Source organism: Phyllobates terribilis, unplaced genomic scaffold (genome assembly GCF_046119375.1).
Source record: "Phyllobates terribilis strain yellow unplaced genomic scaffold, ASM4611937v1 Scaffold_9__5_contigs__length_417890890, whole genome shotgun sequence".
NCBI classification, from domain to species: Eukaryota; Metazoa; Chordata; class Amphibia; order Anura; family Dendrobatidae; genus Phyllobates; species Phyllobates terribilis.
The window spans coordinates 191,351,079-191,363,762 of NW_027362769.1; positions in this window are offsets into that span (position 1 = coordinate 191,351,079).

A 12,684-nucleotide genomic window follows, 5' to 3' on the forward strand; every position below is an offset into this window, starting at 1 on the left:
CTATCACATACACTGTGTATCACACATCACTACCGCCCTCCACTATCACATACACCGTGTATCACACATCATTACCGCCCTCCACTATCACATACACCGTGTATCACACATCACTACCGCCCTCCGCTATCATATACACCGTGTATCACACACATCACTACTGCCCTCCACTATCACATACACCGTGTATCACACATCACTACCGCCCTCCACTATCACATACACCGTGTATCACCCATCACTACCGCCCTCCACTATCACATACACCGTGTATCACCCATCACTACCACCCTCCGCTATCACATACACCGTGTATCACCCATCACTACCGCCCTCCACTATCACATACACCGTGTATCACACATCACTACCGCCCTCCACTATCACATACACAGTGTATCACACATCACTACCGCCCTCCACTATCACATACACCGTGTATCACACATCACTACCGCCCTCCACTATCACATACACCGTGTATCACCCATCACTACCGTCCTCCACTATCACATACACCGTGTATCACACACATCACTACCGCCCTCCACTATCACATACACCGTGTATCACCCATCACTACCGCCCTCCACTATCACATACACCGTGTATCACACATCACTACCGTCCTCCACTATCACATACACCGTGTATCACACATCACTACCGCCCTCCACTATCACATACACCGTGTATCACACATCACTACCGCCCTCCACTATCACATACACCGTGTATCACACATCACTACCGCCCTCCACTATCACATACACCGTGTATCACACATCACTACCGCCCTCCACTATCACATACACCGTGTATCACCCATCACTACCGTCCTCCACTATCACATACACCGTGTATCACACATCACTACCGCCCTCCACTATCACATACACCGTGTATCACACACATCACTACCGCCCTCCACTATCACATACACCGTGTATCACACATCACTACCGCCCTCCACTATCACATACACCGTGTATCACCCATCACTACCGCCCTCCACTATCACATACACCGTGTATCACCCATCACTACCGCCCTCCACTATCACATACACCGTGTATCACCCATCACTACCGCCCTCCACTATCACATACACCGTGTATCACACATCACTACCGCCCTCCGCTATCACATACACCGTGTATCACACATCACTACCGCCCTCCGCTATCACATACACCGTGTATCACACATCACTACCGCCCTCCACTATCACATACACCGTGTATCACACACATCACTACCGCCCTCCACTATCACATACACCGTGTATCACACATCACTACCGCCCTCCACTATCACATACACCGTGTATCACCCATCACTACCGCCCTCCACTATCACATACACCGTGTATCACACATCACTACCGCCCTCCACTATCACATACACCGTGTATCACACATCACTACCGCCCTCCGCTATCACATACACCGTGTATCACACATCACTACCGCCCTCCGCTATCACATACACCGTGTATCACACATCACTACCGCCCTCCGCTATCACATACACCGTGTATTACCCATCACTTCCGCCCTCCACTATCACATACACCGTGTATCACACATCACTACCGCCCTCCACTATCACATACACCGTGTATCACACATCACTACCGCCCTCCGCTATCACATACACCGTGTATCACACATCACTACCGCCCTCCACTATCACATACACCGTGTATCACCCATCACTTCCGCCCTCCACTATCACATACACCGTGTATCACACATCACTACCGCCCTCCACTATCACATACACCGTGTATTACACACATCACTACCACCCTCCACTATCACATACACCGTGTATCACCCATCACTTCCGCCCTCCACTATCACATACACCGTGTATCACACATCACTACCGCCCTCCACTATCACATACACCGTGTATCACACATCACTACCGCCCTCCACTATCACATACACCGTGTATCACACATCACTACATCCCTCCACTATCACATACACCGTGTATCACACATCACTACCTCCCTCCACTATCACATACACCGTGTATCACACATCACTACCGCCCTCCACTATCACATACACCGTGTATCACACATCACTACCTCCCTCCACTATCACATACACCGTGTATCACCCATCACTTCCGCCCTCCACTATCACATACACCGTGTATCACCCATCACTTCCGTCCTCCACTATCACATACACCGTGTATTACACACATCACTACCACCCTCCACTATCACATACACCGTGTATCACACATCACTACCGCCCTCCACTATCACATACACCGTGTATCACACATCACTTCCGCCCTCCACTATCACATACACCGTGTATCACACATCACTACATCCCTCCACTATCACATACACCGTGTATCACACATCACTACCTCCCTCCACTATCACATACACCGTGTATCACACATCACTACCGCCCTCCACTATCACATACACCGTGTATCACACATCACTACCTCCCTCCACTATCACATACACCGTGTATCACCCATCACTTCCGCCCTCCACTATCACATACACCGTGTATCACCCATCACTTCCGTCCTCCACTATCACATACACCGTGTATTACACACATCACTACCACCCTCCACTATCACATACACCGTCTATCACACATCACTACCGCCCTCCACTATCACATACACCGTCTATCACACATCACTACCGCCCTCCACTATCACATACACCGTGTATCACACATCACTACCGCCCTCCACTATCACATACACCGTGTATCACCCATCACTTCCGCCCTCCACTATCACATACACCGTGTATTACACACATCACTACCACCCTCCACTATCACATACACCGTGTATCACCCATCACTTCCGCCCTCCACTATCACATACACCGTGTATCACACATCACTACCTCCCTCCACTATCACATACACCGTGTATCACACATCACTACCGCCCTCCACTATCACATACACCGTGTATCACACATCACTACCGCCCTCCACTATCACATACACCGTGCATCACCCATCACTTCCGCCCTCCACTATCACATACACCGTGTATCACACATCACTACCGCCCTCCACTATCACATACACCGTGTATTACACACATCACTACCACCCTCCACTATCACATACACCGTGTATCACCCATCACTTCCGCCCTCCACTATCACATACACCGTGTATCACACATCACTACCTCCCTCCACTATCACATACACCGTGTATCACACATCACTGCCGCCCTCCACTATCACATACACCGTGTATTACACACATCACTACCACCCTCCACTATCACATACACCGTGTATCACACATCACTACCGCCCTCCACTATCACATACACCGTGTATCACACACATCACTACCGCCCTCCACTATCACATACACCGTGTATCACACATCACTACCGCCCTCCACTATCACATACACCGTGTATCACACATCACTACCGCCCTCCACTATCACATACACCGTGTATCACACATCACTACCGCCCTCCACTATTACATACACCGTGTATCACACACATCACTACCGCCCTCCACTATCACATACACCGTGTATCACACATCACTACCGCCCTCCGCTATCACATACACCGTGTATCACACATCACTACCTCCCTCCACTATCACATACACCGTGTATCACACATCACTACCGCCCTCCACTATCACATACACCGTGTATCACACATCACTACCGCCCTCCACTATCACATACACTGTGTATCACACATCACTACCGCCCTCCACTATCACATACACCGTGTATCACACATCATTACCGCCCTCCACTATCACATACACCGTGTATCACACATCACTACCGCCCTCCGCTATCATATACACCGTGTATCACACACATCACTACTGCCCTCCACTATCACATACACCGTGTATCACACATCACTACCGCCCTCCACTATCACATACACCGTGTATCACCCATCACTACCGCCCTCCACTATCACATACACCGTGTATCACCCATCACTACCACCCTCCGCTATCACATACACCGTGTATCACCCATCACTACCGCCCTCCACTATCACATACACCGTGTATCACACATCACTACCGCCCTCCACTATCACATACACAGTGTATCACACATCACTACCGCCCTCCACTATCACATACACCGTGTATCACACATCACTACCGCCCTCCACTATCACATACACCGTGTATCACCCATCACTACCGTCCTCCACTATCACATACACCGTGTATCACACACATCACTACCGCCCTCCACTATCACATACACCGTGTATCACCCATCACTACCGCCCTCCACTATCACATACACCGTGTATCACACATCACTACCGTCCTCCACTATCACATACACCGTGTATCACACATCACTACCGCCCTCCACTATCACATACACCGTGTATCACACATCACTACCGCCCTCCACTATCACATACACCGTGTATCACACATCACTACCGCCCTCCACTATCACATACACCGTGTATCACACATCACTACCGCCCTCCACTATCACATACACCGTGTATCACCCATCACTACCGTCCTCCACTATCACATACACCGTGTATCACACATCACTACCGCCCTCCACTATCACATACACCGTGTATCACACACATCACTACCGCCCTCCACTATCACATACACCGTGTATCACACATCACTACCGCCCTCCACTATCACATACACCGTGTATCACCCATCACTACCGCCCTCCACTATCACATACACCGTGTATCACCCATCACTACCGCCCTCCACTATCACATACACCGTGTATCACCCATCACTACCGCCCTCCACTATCACATACACCGTGTATCACACATCACTACCGCCCTCCGCTATCACATACACCGTGTATCACACATCACTACCGCCCTCCGCTATCACATACACCGTGTATCACACATCACTACCGCCCTCCACTATCACATACACCGTGTATCACACACATCACTACCGCCCTCCACTATCACATACACCGTGTATCACACATCACTACCGCCCTCCACTATCACATACACCGTGTATCACCCATCACTACCGCCCTCCACTATCACATACACCGTGTATCACACATCACTACCGCCCTCCACTATCACATACACCGTGTATCACACATCACTACCGCCCTCCGCTATCACATACACCGTGTATCACACATCACTACCGCCCTCCGCTATCACATACACCGTGTATCACACATCACTACCGCCCTCCGCTATCACATACACCGTGTATTACCCATCACTTCCGCCCTCCACTATCACATACACCGTGTATCACACATCACTACCGCCCTCCACTATCACATACACCGTGTATCACACATCACTACCGCCCTCCGCTATCACATACACCGTGTATCACACATCACTACCGCCCTCCACTATCACATACACCGTGTATCACCCATCACTTCCGCCCTCCACTATCACATACACCGTGTATCACACATCACTACCGCCCTCCACTATCACATACACCGTGTATTACACACATCACTACCACCCTCCACTATCACATACACCGTGTATCACCCATCACTTCCGCCCTCCACTATCACATACACCGTGTATCACACATCACTACCGCCCTCCACTATCACATACACCGTGTATCACACATCACTACCGCCCTCCACTATCACATACACCGTGTATCACACATCACTACATCCCTCCACTATCACATACACCGTGTATCACACATCACTACCTCCCTCCACTATCACATACACCGTGTATCACACATCACTACCGCCCTCCACTATCACATACACCGTGTATCACACATCACTACCTCCCTCCACTATCACATACACCGTGTATCACCCATCACTTCCGCCCTCCACTATCACATACACCGTGTATCACCCATCACTTCCGTCCTCCACTATCACATACACCGTGTATTACACACATCACTACCACCCTCCACTATCACATACACCGTGTATCACACATCACTACCGCCCTCCACTATCACATACACCGTGTATCACACATCACTTCCGCCCTCCACTATCACATACACCGTGTATCACACATCACTACATCCCTCCACTATCACATACACCGTGTATCACACATCACTACCTCCCTCCACTATCACATACACCGTGTATCACACATCACTACCGCCCTCCACTATCACATACACCGTGTATCACACATCACTACCTCCCTCCACTATCACATACACCGTGTATCACCCATCACTTCCGCCCTCCACTATCACATACACCGTGTATCACCCATCACTTCCGTCCTCCACTATCACATACACCGTGTATTACACACATCACTACCACCCTCCACTATCACATACACCGTGTATCACACATCACTACCGCCCTCCACTATCACATACACCGTGTATCACACATCACTTCCGCCCTCCACTATCACATACACCGTGTATCACACATCACTACCGCCCTCCACTATCACATACACCGTGTATTACACACATCACTACCACCCTCCACTATCACATACACCGTGTATCACCCATCACTTCCGCCCTCCACTATCACATACACCGTGTATCACACATCACTACCTCCCTCCACTATCACATACACCGTGTATCACACATCACTACCGCCCTCCACTATCACATACACCGTGTATCACACATCACTACCTCCCTCCACTATCACATACACCGTGTATCACCCATCACTTCCGCCCTCCACTATCACATACACCGTGTATCACCCATCACTTCCGTCCTCCACTATCACATACACCGTGTATCACACATCACTGCCGCCCTCCACTATCACATACACCGTGTATTACACACATCACTACCGCCCTCCACTATCACATACACCGTGTATCACACATCACTACCGCCCTCCACTATCACATACACCGTGTATCACACATCACTACCGCCCTCCACTATCACATACACCGTGTATCACACATCACTACCGCCCTCCACTATCACATACACCGTGTATCACACATCACTACCGCCCTCCACTATTACATACACCGTGTATCACACACATCACTACCGCCCTCCACTATCACATACACCGTGTATCACACATCACTACCGCCCTCCGCTATCACATACACCGTGTATCACACATCACTACCTCCCTCCACTATCACATACACCGTGTATCACACATCACTACCGCCCTCCACTATCACATACACCGTGTATCACACATCATTACCGCCCTCCGCTATCACATACACCGTGTATCACACATCACTACCGCCCTCCGCTATCACATACACCGTGTATCACCCATCACTACCGCCCTCCGCTATCACATACACCGTGTATCACCCATCACTACCGCCCTCCACTATCACATACACCGTGTATCACCCATCACTACCGCCCTCCACTATCACATACACCGTGTATCACACATCACTACCGCCCTCCACTATCACATACACCGTGTATCACCCATCACTACCGTCCTCCACTATCACATACACCGTGTATCACCCATCACTACCGTCCTCCACTATCACATACACCGTGTATCACACACATCACTACCGCCCTCCACTATCACATACACCGTGTATCACACATCACTACCGCCCTCCACTATCACATACACCGTGTATCACCCATCACTACCGCCCTCCGCTATCACATACACCGTGTATCACACATCACTACCGCCCTCCGCTATCACATACACCGTGTGTCACACATCACTACCGCCCTCCGCTATCACATACACCGTGTGTCACACATCACTACCGCCCTCCGCTATCACATACACCGTGTATCACACATCACTACCGCCCTCCGCTATCACATACACCGTGTATCACACATCACTACCGCCCTCCGCTATCACATACACCGTGTATCACACATCACTACCGCCCTCCGCTATCACATACACCGTGTATCACACATCACTACCGCCCTCCGCTATCACATACACCGTGTATCACACATCACTACCGCCCTCCGCTATCACATACACCGTGTATCACACATCACTACCGCCCTCCGCTATCACATACACCGTGTATCACACATCACTACCGCCCTCCGCTATCACATACACCGTGTATCACACATCACTACCACCCTCCACTATCACATACACCGTGTATTACACACATCACTACCACCCTCCACTATCACATACACCGTGTATCACCCATCACTTCCGCCCTCCACTATCACATACACCGTGTATCACACATCACTACCTCCCTCCAGTATCACATATACCGTGTATCACCCATCACTTCCGCCCTCCGCTATCACATACACCGTGTATCACCCATCACTTCCGTCCTCCACTATCACATACACCGTATATCACACATCACTGCCGCCCTCCACTATCACATACACCGTGTATTACACACATCACTACCACCCTCCACTATCACATACACCGTGTATCACACATCACTACCGCCCTCCACTATCACATACACCGTGTATCACACATCACTACCGCCCTCCACTATCACATACACCGTGTATCACACATCACTACCGCCCTCCGCTATCACATACACCGTGTATCACACATCACTACCGCCCTCCACTATCACATACACCGTGTATCACACATCACTACCGCCCTCCGCTATCACATACACCGTGTATCACACATCACTACCGCCCTCCACTATCACATACACCGTGTATCACACATCACTACCGCCCTCCACTATCACATACACCGTGTATCACACACATCACTACCGCCCTCCACTATCACATACACCGTGTATCACCCATCACTACCGCCCTCCACTATCACATACACCGTGTATCACACATCACTACCTCCCTCCGCTATCACATACACCGTGTATCACCCATCACTACCGCCCTCCGCTATCACATACACCGTGTATCACCCATCACTACCGCCCTCCACTATCACATACACCGTGTATCACCCATCACTACCGCCCTCCACTATCACATACACCGTGTATCACCCATCACTACCACCCTCCACTATCACATACACCGTGTATCACACACATCACTACCGCCCTCCGCTATCACATACACCGTGTATCACACACATCACTACCGCCCTCCGCTATCACATACACCGTGTATCACACACATCACTACCGCCCTCCGCTATCACATACACCGTGTATCACACATCACTACCGCCCTCCGCTATCACATACACCGTGTATCACCCATCACTACCGTCCTCCACTATCACATACACCGTGTATCACCCATCACTACCGTCCTCCACTATCACATACACCGTGTATCACACATCACTACCACCCTCCGCTATCACATACACCGTGTATCACACACATCACTACCGCCCTCCACTATCACATACACCGTGTATCACACACATCACTACCGCCCTCCACTATCACATACACCGTGTATCACACACATCACTACCGCCCTCCGCTATCACATACACCGTGTATCACACACATCACTACCGCCCTCCGCTATCACATACACCGTGTATCACACATCACTACCGCCCTCCGCTATCACATACACCGTGTATCACACATCACTACCGCCCTCCGCTATCACATACACCGTGTATCACACATCACTACCGCCCTCCACTATCACATACACCGTGTATCACACATCACTACCGCCCTCCACTATCACATACACCGTGTATCACACATCACTACCGCCCTCCACTATCACATACACCGTGTATCACACATCACTACCGCCCTCCACTATCACATACACCGTGTATCACACATCACTACCGCCCTCCACTATCACATACACCGTGTATCACACATCACTACCGCCCTCCACTATCACATACACCGTGTATCACACATCACTACCGCCCTCCACTATCACATACACCGTGTATCACCCATCACTTCCGCCCTCCACTATCACATACACCGTGTATCACACATCACTACCGCCCTCCACTATCACATACACCGTGTATTACACACATCACTACCACCCTCCACTATCACATACACCGTGTATCACACATCACTACCGCCCTCCACTATCACATACACCGTGTATCACACACATCACTACCGCCCTCCACTATCACATACACCGTGTATCACACATCACTACCGCCCTCCACTATCACATACACCGTGTATCACACATCACTACCACCCTCCGCTATCACATACACCGTGTATCACACACATCACTACCGCCCTCCGCTATCACATACACCGTGTATCACACATCACTACCACCCTCCACTATCACATACACCGTGTATCACACATCACTACCACCCTCCACTATCACATACACCGTGTATCACACACATCACTACCGCCCTCCGCTATCACATACACCGTGTATCACACATCACTACCGCCCTCCACTATCACATACACCGTGTATCACACATCACTACCACTCTCCGCTATCACATACACCGTGTATCACACATCACTACCACCCTCCACTATCACATACACCGTGTATCACACACATCACTACCGCCCTCCGCTATCACATACACCGTGTATCACACATCACTACCGCCCTCCGCTATCACATACACCGTGTATCACACACCACTACTGCCCTCCACTATCACATACACCGTGTATCACACATCACTACCACCCTCCACTATCACATACACCGTGTATCACACACATCACTACCGCCCTCCACTATCACATACACCGTGTATCACACATCACTACCACCCTCCACTATCACATACACCGTGTATCACACACATCACTACCGCCCTCCGCTATCACATACACCGTGTATCACACATCACTACCGCCCTCCACTATCACATACACCGTGTATCACACATCACTACCACCCTCCGCTATCACATACACCGTGTATCACACATCACTACCGCCCTCCGCTATCACATACACCGTGTATCACACACATCACTACCGCCCTCCACTATCACATACACCGTGTATCACACATCACTACCGCCCTCCACTATCACATACACCGTGTATCACACACCACTACCACCCTCCACTATCACATACACCGTGTATCACACATCACTACCGCCCTCCACTATCACATACACCGTGTATCACACATCACTACCGCCCTCCACTATCACATACACCGTGTATCACACATCACTACCACCCTCCACTATCACATACACCGTGTATCACACATCACTACCGCCCTCCACTATCACATACACCGTGTATCACACATCACTATCGCCCTCCGCTATCACATACACCGTGTATCACACATCACTACCACCCTCCACTATCACATACACCGTGTATCACACATCACTACCGCCCTCCACTATCACATACACCGTGTATCACACATCACTACCGCCCTCCACTATCACATACACCGTGTATCACACATCACTACCACCCTCCACTATCACATACACCGTGTATCACACATCACTACCGCCCTCCACTATCATATACACCGTGTATCACACATCACTACCACCCTCCACTATCACATACACCGTGTATCACACATCACTACCGCCCTCCACTATCACATACACCGTGTATCACACATCACTACCACCCTCCACTATCACATACACCGTGTATCACACATCACTACCGCCCTCCACTATCATATACACCGTGTATCACACATCACTACCACCCTCCACTATCACATACACCGTGTATCACACATCACTACCGCCCTCCACTATCACATACACCATGTATCACACATCACTACCGCCCTCCACTATCACATACACCGTGTATCACACATCACTACCGCCCTCCACTATCACATACACCGTGTATCACACATGTCTGCTTCAGAAACCAAATTTGAAGTCATTTCTTAAACTGCTGAGGTAAAATGAAAGCTGATCAATAATTGGCTGCTCTGGGATAATGAAACAGATCTGATTGGTTGATCTGAGCAATGAGAGAGGAGCTCTGACTTGCTGCTATGAGGAAAGGAGATTGTTTCACTATAAGATGCCTCATCCTGTATAAACCTCACACAGCGGACAGGTAGAAATGTATATCGTCAGTGCGCTGTTCCCTCATTGTGCCACGGCCACGCCTCGCCCCTTCGTTGTGCCGCGCCTCATGCGCCCCCCCTTGTGCCACGGCCACGCCTCGCCCCTTCGTTGTGCCGCGCCTCATGCGCCCCCCCTTGTGCCACGGCCACACCTCGCCCCTCCGTTGTGCTGCGCCTCATGCCCCCCCATGTGCCACGGCCACGCCTCGCCCCTCCGTTGTGCCACGGCCACCCCTCGTCCCCCCGTTGTGTCACGGCTGCCCCTCGTCCCCCCCGTTGTGCCACGGCCGCCCCTCGTCACCCCCGTTGTGCCACGGCCGCCCCTTGTCACCCCCGTTGTGCCACGGCCGCCCCTCGTCACCCCCGTTGTGTCACGGCCGCCCCTCGTCACCCCCGTTGTGCCACGGCCGCCCCCCCCGTTGTGCCACGGCCGCCCCTCGTCCCCCCAGTTGTGTCACGCCTCGTCCCCCCGTTGTGCCACGGCCGCGCCTCGTCCCCCTCATTGTATTGTGTTCACCTGATGTTCCTCCCATATATTTTGACTGGATCCAGTATTGAAGTGAATGTGGACTGACTAGAAGGTGATTGCGGCTGTGACCCGGCCGCAGTCTTGCGCTGTTCTCCTGCCGCAGGTTGGGACTTCGGTTTTAGGTGGTTTCGGACATAATTATGGTGTTTGT